The sequence below is a fragment of the Papaver somniferum genome, chromosome 8 (genome assembly GCF_003573695.1).
Source record: "Papaver somniferum cultivar HN1 chromosome 8, ASM357369v1, whole genome shotgun sequence".
Taxonomy (NCBI): Eukaryota; Viridiplantae; Streptophyta; class Magnoliopsida; order Ranunculales; family Papaveraceae; genus Papaver; species Papaver somniferum.
Window position 1 is genome coordinate 58,293,645 of NC_039365.1, and position 11,177 is coordinate 58,304,821.

At 37.2% G+C, this 11,177-nt stretch overlaps 1 long non-coding RNA gene across 1 annotated transcript; it reads right to left on the bottom strand.

The window, feature by feature from the left end:
• Window positions 1-3,102: 3,102 nt before the first annotated feature.
• Window positions 3,103-4,948, bottom strand: LOC113301257. The gene is made up of 2 exons (XR_003336149.1): window positions 3,744-4,948; window positions 3,103-3,601 (listed from the first exon to the last, which is right to left on the bottom strand). It is a non-coding gene; the product is annotated as an uncharacterized LOC113301257 (long non-coding RNA).
• Window positions 4,949-11,177: the final 6,229 nt, after the last annotated feature.

Here is an 11,177-nt window from a genome sequence, read left to right on the forward strand (position 1 = left end):
CACTCAAGGACTTGGCTTCTCATAGGCTTGATGCGCAACGGTGGTGTATTGACACAAACTCAACCTTCGAGATCAAACAGGGGTTGATTAGAGAGTTACTGAAGTTTAATGGCATGATGAATGAAGATCCAAACAAGCATCTCATGGATTTCTATACCATAGTCATGGCCATGCTACCAGCGGAGACTAATGTCGATGGTGCAATGTTGAATCCATTCTCTTTGGCGGACAATGCTAAGGAATGGTTGTATTATTTACCGTCCGGGAGTGTCACTACATGACGGGTTGAAGAAACTTTTCCTAGAGAGATATTTTCCTGCATTCAATGCTACTCAAATTCTCAAGGATATTTGTGGGATACAACAAAAGGATGGGGAGTCATTATATGAATGTTGGGAAAGGTATAAGAGATTGGTGGCAAGCTGCTCTCACCATCAATTTAGTGACGTGATGATAATACAATACTTCTACGAAGGTATTCAACCAAGTGATAAATATCTTCTTGACGCTGCGGATGGTGGAGCAGTAGTGAACAAGACGATGGCCCAAGCTACCGAGTTGGTTGAAAGCATGGCTGCGAACTCGCAACAATTCTACACAAGAGGTGAACCAGTAGTTAGGCGAGTGCATGAAGTTACTGATTCATCATCACACCTATCAAATGATGGATAATATGAAGAGAATGATGCATAAGATGGTTGCGGTTATTATACCTTCGTATGATGAAGAGTTGGAGCAAGCTAGTGAGGTCTTTCCAAATCAGCAAAGACGGTATGATCCCTACTATAATACTTACAATCCGGGATAGAGAGATCACCCCAATTTTTAGTTATGCCAACAAGCAAGGTGCGGTTCAACAACCTAATTTCAATCGTCCGAGTGGATTTCAACCACAACAACAACAATTTCAGCAACCACAATAATAACAACCTCTGTTAGAGCATTGCTCGGTCGAACTCGCATGCATTGCTATCTCAAGAATGTTTGTCAATGTTAGTGATCAAAACTATAAGTCTTGATTTCTAGACTATTTAGATGTCTCGGACTAGGACATAGATTGTGTAGTTGAGATTTAGATATCACAACGTTCATCATTTGAAGACGAAGAACTACTAAGGGGAGCTTGTGGAACTTCTTCAACAAAAGGTATGTGAGACTGAAACTCATATATCACTTGGAAAGTCTATTTATACTCTATCTCATATATTGAGATATAAGTCATTTTATGATATAGTTTTCTATTATACACATTTGAGATTTCGAGATGAGTTTAACTCGCTTACATATTTCTCGGAATATGCGTTGGCAAGCTTTCGCTTCGTCCAAGTTCATCTTACATGACGAAAGTCATAATATGATCATATGAAAATTGTCGAGTAACATCTTACATGGTTTGTGTGATACAATCATTTGGTGTTGTAGCTCCCCTAAGATAGCAGCTGACTAATCCAAGAGATTAGCTAAATAAAGAGGCACTACGAATCTAAATCATTTACTTAAACAATCAATTAAGAAATCTGCTACAAAACATATCCCAAAACTAACCCCGCTCAGAATATATATACATGAACTTCTCTCAAATGATACATATACAATAGTCATTTGGATTACAAATACAATAAACAACATAATAAACATAACAGAAGTTAACTAATTAACGGAGTCAACACTTGTGGCTTTCGCTGTGCAACTCTGATCTGTCTCTGAAAACTGAAAGTGGGAATAATTAACATTTAACTTCTAAGTAATAATAAACAAGATTAAGAAAAACAATAATGTTCTTCCCAGACATTAAATAGTGACCAAGTCACTGAGATACAAAAACACGAATATGGACAAGCTCTTTCTTCAAACAATGTATACTATGGTTGTGCAATTCCGAACTCGCAAATCCACACCTAATCGTAAATATAGATATCGACAATTCCGAACTCGCAAACTGTCGACCGATATAAGCATAAAAGCTGAATTCATGTAGATATAAATGCTAAAGAGCATATCCTCACAGAAGTAAACAAACATGTATATGGACAAACTCCTTCTTCAAACAATGTATACTATGGTTGTGCAATTCCGAACTCGCAAATCCACACCTAATCGTAAATATGGATGTCGACAATTCCGAACTCGCAAACTGTCGACTAATATATCATAAAAGCTCTAGGTATAAATGTGAAGGAGCGTATCCTATATACCACATGTGGAAATTCTCATTTCCCATAACAATTCATATTGACCACAATACATTACAGGTCCTTTCCAAACCGTGGAAAGATTAACAGAATCAACAGAATTATCGTAAAACAAGTTAAACAATGCATAGGACGCAAAAACAGAAATACATGAGTTTGTTAAACATAAACTGTTGTAAAGGAAAACAATAATGGTTACCAAAGAGTCAAATATATTCCCACCTCTTTTGATGAAAAGCCACGCCTACCTCGAGATCCACGATCCACTGGTTCATCATTTGAATCGATCGTTGTTAATATAAACTAACTGTTAATCACACAAGAAGTCTAAGAATCTAGCCAAAAGGCTCATACAGGAATCATACAAGTCCTTTTAATGATTCTAGGCCCATTTAAGGTTCTACATATTTTATTTATCTATCTTTAACATAGCTAAGGTTTACTAATTGAATTAGGTTGGTTCTATAGTCCATTAGATAGGTCTTATAAGTATCTACAATTTTGTAGAAGAAGCCGAAAGCTAATTCGCACCATAAGAGTCCAAATATTAAAAATATGAATACTAGGTCCAAGCCCAAGCCCAAGTCCACTAAACTGACCCCTTAATCTAAGGCCCAGTTCAACTAAGTCAAATAACGGTCAAAGTGACGGTCAAGGGTCAACTAACAGTAAACGTCAGTCAACAGAGTGAAGGTCAGGTCAAAGTCTAGGGTCAATGGTCAACGAGTCGATATTAGTGACTCAGTGGGTCAAACCCGATTCGACTCAGTCAGATGGACTAAGTCAGTTAGAGTCAGATCTTGACTAGGCTGAATGGCACAAGGCCAAAACACTTGTACAGGTCAGAGCCATTGCTCGGGCCAAGGAAAGTTAATGCACAATCATTGTGCAACACCAAAACTCTAAGTCCTACAACTCTAACTCAGGTTTAATTCCAAACTAATAATACATTGATTGAATCAACAAGTAAACTTCAAATTGAATTACAAAGGTAATACAACCTACTTGCAGTTGCACCTTTAAGCTTTTACTGAACTCACAACCACTAAATGCAACTCTATAATCATCACTAAACTCAACTACAACTCATCTTGTAACCCAAACTCTATATACTTTAACAGCTCACATAACTCCAACATATTCACTCCTTCCATTCAATTCTCAACACAACCACCCACCTAATTCAGCACCAACAGTACCTCCGATTTCACATCCTTGTAATTGTAATTCATCAGATAAACCGATACAACCAGTCAAGCAACACTCTTAATTCTAACTTCAACTATAACATCACCAGATACTCAACCCACTGGCAAGACCCATTCCCTCCGCAAAACTCCAAACATTCATCTAGTCCCAACCATTGCAGACATCAATAACACCTCTTACGATTTCCAATTCCACAGAACCTTTGTAATTCACAACAACAACACCAGATACTCAATTCCATCTTCATCTCAATTCATACAATTCATACAATTCATTAACAAACACACAACTTTATTGTAGATAACAAATAACTTTAAAAAATTACTGATAAAGAGTTATTACCTCAAATTAGTCTGATTGATACAATTGCACTCAAACTCTTCTTCCCCTTGAACCAGTTCAACAACTCATCACAGGCTCATCGATTATCCACAGTTCAGCAGTATCAACACCAAACTCATAATCTGCAATCCATACAATTATCCATTTCAATCAACTTTAACTGCATGTCTAGAACTTTCAGTTACAACCATCTGCATCACCACCTACAACTTTTATTCACTGCCACCAACAAAGCAATACTCACTTTTATCCAACTCATACCACCACCAGTTGAATCACAAATCTACCATGTCCACATCAACTTCAGAAACCATTGCAGTGACCCTAAACAATCATTTAAACTTCAATTGCATCACTTCAGACGTATACCTAATTCACCCAACCACAGCGAGATCAACCCAAACCTTAAACATCCACTCCAGGTCTGTATATTTACCAACATCTTTAGTCTGACAAACATCAATCTCATAAATAACCCAAATTGAAGCAGACCCAATCAACAAATTCAATTTCAAACTCAAATAAACGCAAACTGAAGATAAATCAATTATGAAACGTTAATTTAAACTTACCACTTCACCTGAGTTATCCACAATGATCGAGTTGATACTCATAACGAAATCATCACCTTCGCGTATACAAAATCAAACCTTAATACATTCGCAACTTCAAACAATCACAGATTCACAACCCTAACTTCTTTAATTTCAAATTAATCTTCATCCTTAACCCTAATTCACTCAAACAATAACTTATTTCTTCAAACCAACAAAACCCATCTACTATATCTCTCAATATCATCTTCCTCATCTTCAATTTCATCTGAAATCTTTAAGGAAACCCTAACTCTTGATTCTTCATCAAAACTACTTCAGGACGTTAATTAAACACCAACCCTTCTAATCTTCAACTAACAACATCCCAAATAACCCACGAGTTCACAAGAGAACTCGAATTCATTCTCGAACCGTGATTCCAATTATAAAAGCATCTATTCATTCCCCTCCTGAGTTCAATAACATCAACATCATCAACATCTTCCACTTGATATGCTCTTCCTCAAAAATTATTCTCTCAAACCATACCTCAAATTTATCACTCGATCTTTGACAAAAGAAGAACAGAGAAGGGAAAGAGAAGAAGAGAAAAAGAAGAAGAAAGAAAGAAAGAGAAGAAAAAGAACATAAGAGAGAAAAAGATATGAGATCGAGTTTATCTTCTCAAATGATCTAGATAAGTCCAAGTACAGTACTATTTCACCCTCTCGCTTCGTTAAGGGAACTCCAGGTCGGTCTAACAGTGAAAAGACTATTTTTCCCTTCAAACCAATTTGATGATTACTCTTCGTCGAGTATCCGATTAGCACGTTCGAGTAGTCTGTTCTTCATAACTTTTCGAGACCTATCGAGTGGTACTAGTTTCGTATCTAAATCGTTGATAGATTAATTCCTATTAATTAACATTCATGTTAAACTAATCGAGTAATTAGCGACTAAGACGTCCCTTGACTAGTCTAATAGCGTTGACGTCCTTGAGGGTCCTTACAGGTGTAATCTTGGAATGTTTCATTATGATAATTTCAATAACTTGAAAATTGCTTTGATGCTAATAATATTGTGAAAACGACTATTGTCATACTCTAAGAAAGTTTCAATGATTGAAATAAAGAGTTTAGAATCAAGTAACGATGTTTGGATATAAACATAGTGTGTTAATCACATTAGTGTGCAAGTCCAAAACCGGGAGCCTGAAGTATGCGTACCCGTATGCGTACTGGCGGTTGCTGATGTCTGGGAAAGTATGCGTACCCGTACGCATACTGGTGGAAAGTTCACCTCCGTGAATTTCTGCTGGAGTTTGTAAATTTAAGTAGTATGCGCGCCCTTACGCATACTGGCATTACCCAAACTTGGCCCGGATACTTAAGTATGCGTACCCATTTGCATACTTGAGTGGGTTACTTTCTAAAATCGGTTGTGTACATGAACTTAAACATTTATATTATAAGGAATGCAATCTTTGCAAACCGTAGCTATAATGTTCATGAATTGATTCGAGTGAATCAAACCGATGTTGTTTCAATTGTGTTCTTGTATACTTCTATGAGAATATAGTAATTGAACGACTCTTTAATATTTTCATTTGAGTCATTTGAACTAGTTATGGTTAAGATAAATATGGTTGATATGAGAGTTAATCATATGACTAACTTCGGTTAACTATTGATGAGTCAACATGGTGTACACGTTTAGGTATAGTTCATAAACCTAAATGAGGGTACATTTCATTTGTGTGTAACAAGATAAGTTCGATCTAACGGTTGAAATATATTATCTTGGTTGAATCAGGTTTTTCATCTAACGGTGAATAATGAATGCGTTGTTACCAAGGTAACTTAGATTGCAAACCCCGATTTGAAAACTATATGAAGGAGAACTCTAGCAACTGGGAAACCTAATCCCCACACCTCCTATGTGTTAGTAGTTGCATAAGCTAGAGTCGATTCTCCTTTAACCTTTGGTTTTCCTAAACCTTGTAGGTTAACGACTTGAAAGACTTCATCGGGATTGTGAAGCCAGACCCAACTATTTCTCTTGTAGTTGCGTGTTCTGATCTTGCCCGATTCTATCATTTGAGTATTATCTTCTCTAAGATTTTCCCGAGATTCATTTCTCCGATAGGCAAGATAAAACGTGATCACAAACATCTTCCTCTCATCGTTTGTGATCCACAATATCTAGTTTCGCCATCATACGATTTAGATTATTATGAGGTGATTGATAATACTAGGCTGTTCTCCGGGAATATAACTTGGGTTTATCAATTGGTTCATGTTCACCTTGATTTATCAATAGATGGAACAAAAAACTCTTGGGTATTTCTATGGGAGACAAATTTATTCAATTTATAGACATTTCTGTGTGAGACAGATTTGTTTATCAAGTCTTCGACTTTGGGTCGTAACAACTCTTAGTTGTGGGTGAGATCAGCTAAGGAAATCAAGTGCGTAGTATCCTGCTGTGATCAGAGAAGTAAGGAGCGCAACTGTACCTTGAATCAGTGTGAGATTGATTAGGGTTCAACTACAGTCCAATCCGAAGTTCATTGGTAGTAGGCTAGTGTCTGTAGCGGCTTAATACAGTGTGGTGTTCAATCTGGACTAGGTCCCGGGGTTTTTCTGCATTTGCGGTTTCCTCTTTAACAAAATTCTGGTGTCTATGTTATTTCTTTTCTGCATTATATTTTGTTATATAATTGAAATATCACAGGTTGTGCGTCGTATCGATCAATTAGGAAATCCAACCTTTGGTTGTTGATTGAGATTGATTGATCCTTGAACATTGGTCTTTGGTACCGTTCAAGTTTACTCCTCTTATATTCAATCAGGCTCGCAGATTTCTATTTGTTGATTGCGGATTGAATTAAGAGTTAGGGATATAAAACTCGTTGATATATTTTTCTCTAGATTGAGTCTGACTGTCTAGTTGATTCTATATAAAGTATATTGGAGTAAGTCCTCTCAGATTGCCAAACGAATTGTTGGGTGTGGTTGTTAGACCCCGCATTTTAACCTCAAAATCAGGGGTCAAGTATGGAAGAGTTGCTGAAATCTTTTATGCAAAGAACGGAGAGTACGGTTAAGGAGTTGCAAACTCAAGTTGGTTCTATGGCGATCAAGTTGAATCAGTTGAAGGCACAAAATGGTGGGAAACTCCCTTCTCAACCTATCAACCCAAAAGAGGGTGTCAATGCTATTACTTTGAGAAGTGTTACACAACTTGTGCAACCCGAAGTGACTGATTTGGGTAAAGAAGAAGTCCCCATGGAGACGGTTTTGGAGGAAAAGAGGGATGAAATTCCCCATACTCCCGAGGTACCTATTCCTAACTCTAAAACTCCTATTCCTACTTATGTTCCTCCTTTACCTTTCCCTCGCAGATTTGCGAATTTCAAGAAGGCGGAACTAGAAAAGGAGATTTTATACATTCTCAAGAAGATCCATGTGAACATACCACTCATTGATGCTATTAAGCAATTTCCAAATTATGCAAAGGTGTTGAAGGACTTGTGTACCAATGTAGATGGGGAAAAATGATTTGTTGGTTTTTACGGAATTGAGGAGATGACCATGAGGAGGAGACTCCTTGAACCGAGCAAATGCTCAACCTCACAAAGATGCACTGCAAGAAAGGAGTGCTTTAAGTTCAAGAGATCAATCTGTAAGACTCCGGCCTAAACCAAGACAATGGTCATTCCAGAGTCAATTCGGTCACAAGAGAGGATGGGTCGATCTGTAGGAGGGAAGATGAGAAATGTGTGAGATCAATGGTGATCAAAGATTGTAGGTGTGTTGTGTATTCTGCGTGAAGAAAATAAGATAAGTTCTGATTGATTGAACGCTAAGTTCTTAATCTCTTGTTTGTCTGCTTGACGAGAGATTGTACTGTTGTTTCAATCATGATTTAGAGACTTATTTATATTGCCAGAATTGTAAACACCTTGATCCCATGAAGTGTGACAGTTTTTGGAGTCAAAGAGTGGGGAAGTGAAAATCGTGTTAAAACTAGTTGCTCATCGTGCAGAGACTTGGTTGATTTTTTACCCACTACTTTGCTAACTCCTCCAACTGATTGCACGACTTCCTAACATTCTCGTCATGTGTATGAACACATGTGTCGTAGACCTCCAGACCAAAACCCTAGTTAACATCCCCCATGTGACACGATTGATGTCTCGTGATTGTGGAGTCAGTTGCTGACTTTATGGGACGATGAGTCCTTGTATTGCTGAGTCTCGATTTGCAAATGTTCTGAGACTCATGAATTGAACATGTCTGTTGAGACGAAGGTATCATTGCCGAATAAATGTTGATAACTTAGGACGAGCAAAATGTTGCTGAATTGTTGAATATTGATAGTTGAACCAATATTCCTTAGTCTGAGCAAATATTGCTCATTTGATGAATTGTTGGTGGCAGGACCAAATAAAATATTAATTTAAGATATTGAAAACTAGGCCGAGCATAATAATAAAAGTGTTGATCACATGATCAACGTAAAATTATTAGTGTTTGAATCTGCTCAGAATTATGTTTTTGCAGAGCTCTGGATTCGAAACCCTAATTTTTGATCAATTGATGATTTATTGAAAATCAATCACGGAGAGAAGGAGAGACTACCTACATGGGATGATGGACCGTCCATGTAGTGCTTGTATGCTCGAGTGAGCAAATACCAAAGTCCCTTAAAGACCAGGTAAAAGATGGTTAAATGCTGGTTTAAAATAGTGCTCGTCTCAACTTTAGGTGATGAAACCTAATTATGAAGAGATGAGGGACCAGCCAAAAGGGCATGAGACCGACCCTTGGTGGTCGTGTGATACTATTGATCTTTGTACCTTGGTGACTATTATTATAGAGGCTGAATTCAGAATAATAATAGACGAATAACTAGAAAACAAAAAAACACCAGAAACCAGATTAGAAGAAGTATATCTTCTCTAGATTATGAACAAGAAAACAATTACAATTCTCTCTTTGTTACGCTCACAATTCTTTAAGGTAAATAACCTTAAACTGTTTGCTAAGCTTGCTTTTACAATAATTAATTGCCTCACAAACTTATCTCTAGGTGATTTGTCTCACAAACTTCATTTCTTTGATCTAGGTGAGTCTGTATCACAAACCACACTCTAGATGTCTTAGCTATGAGCTAAACATCTCTATTTATAGCCTTAACGGTTTCCCAAAACCTTCTAGGAATCTATTTCCTTATCTAGGAATAATACTTTTTCTAGGTATATTACGTTGTCTAGGAAGTATTCCTTTTCTAGGTATATTTCCTTATTTATGAATAATACCTTGTTTAGGAATATTTCCTTATCTAAGAATACTTCCTAAAAATCAGTATTCCTTCCCACATTACATTTATATCCTCAATCGGTCTTGAGGATCATTAGTTCCCGGAGAGAGGAGGATACACATGTATCATGCGCCCCCACTCAAGAAATTGAACTCCCGTGAAAGTTAGATTTGGAGGTTAGGGAACTCGAGGGTTCCTTTCAACCTGCTGAACCATAGATCTTTGCTGGAAACTGGACCTTGACGTCAAATTTGAAAAGCTTTCATTTCTCTTCGTCTTGTCTTAGTCACTCTTCGTTCCATGATGCAATCTTCTTTGAGCGGTTCTTCTTCTCCTTCTTCAAAAACACCAGATGGAGACATAGTCTTTTTCTTCGCCTTCCGCTTGGGTGTAGGAGAATGAATACCTTTATTCGATTCCTTAAGGGTAACTTGAACCGACTGCGTGTCTGTTTGTATCTCATCCACCTTTTCTTCCATAGTTTGTGGTTCGTTATGCTTAGGATCATCAACTGACTTTCCCATCTTTGATTCCCTTGTTCTCCTAACGTATTTTAGCTTCTCAAGCACCTCACCAAGTTTCACGTAGAGAGACCTGGTGAAAACCATAAACCACAGGAATCTTCCCTAAAAGAACGAACCTTGCTCTGATACCAACTTGATATGTATTGATCTTTGTATCTTAGTGACTATTATTATAGAGGCGGAATTCAGAATAATAATAGACGAATAACTAGAAAACAGAAAAACACCAGACCAGATTCGAAGAAATATATCTTCTCTAGATTATGAACAAGAAAACAATTACAATTCTCTCTTTGTTACGCTCACAATCTCTTTAAGGTAAATAACCTTAAACTGTTTGCTAAGCTTGCTTTTACAATAATTAATTGCCTCACAAACTTATCTCTAGGTGATTTGTCTCACAAACCTCATTTCTTTGATCTAGGTGAGTTTGTATCACAAACCACACTCTAGATGTCTTAGCTATGAGCTAAACATCTCTATTTACAGCCTTCACGGTTTCCAAAAACCTTCTAGGAATCTATTTCCTTATCTAGGAATAATACCTTTTCTAGGTATATTACGTTGTCTAAGAAGTATTCCTTTTATAGGTATATTTCCTTATTTATGAATAATACCTTGTTTAGGAATATTTCCTTATCTAAGAATACTTCCTAAAAATCAGTATTCCTTCCCAAATTACATTTCTATCCTCAGTCGGTCTTGAGGACCATTAGTTCCCGTAGAGAGGAAGATACACATGTATCATGCGCCCCCACTCAAGAACTTGAACTCCCGTGAAAGTTAGATTTGGAGGTTAGGGAACTTGAGGGTTCCTTTCAACCTGCTGAACCATATATCTTTGCTGGAAACTGGACCTTGACGTCTAATTTGAAAAGCTTTCATATCTCTTCGTCTTGTCTTAGTCACTCTTTGTTCCATGATGCAATCTTCTTTGAGCGGTTCTTCTTCTCCTTCTTCAAAAACACCAGATGGAGACATAGTCTTTTTCTTCTCCTTCCACTTGGGTGTATGAGAATGAATACCTTTATTCGATTCCTTAAGGGTAA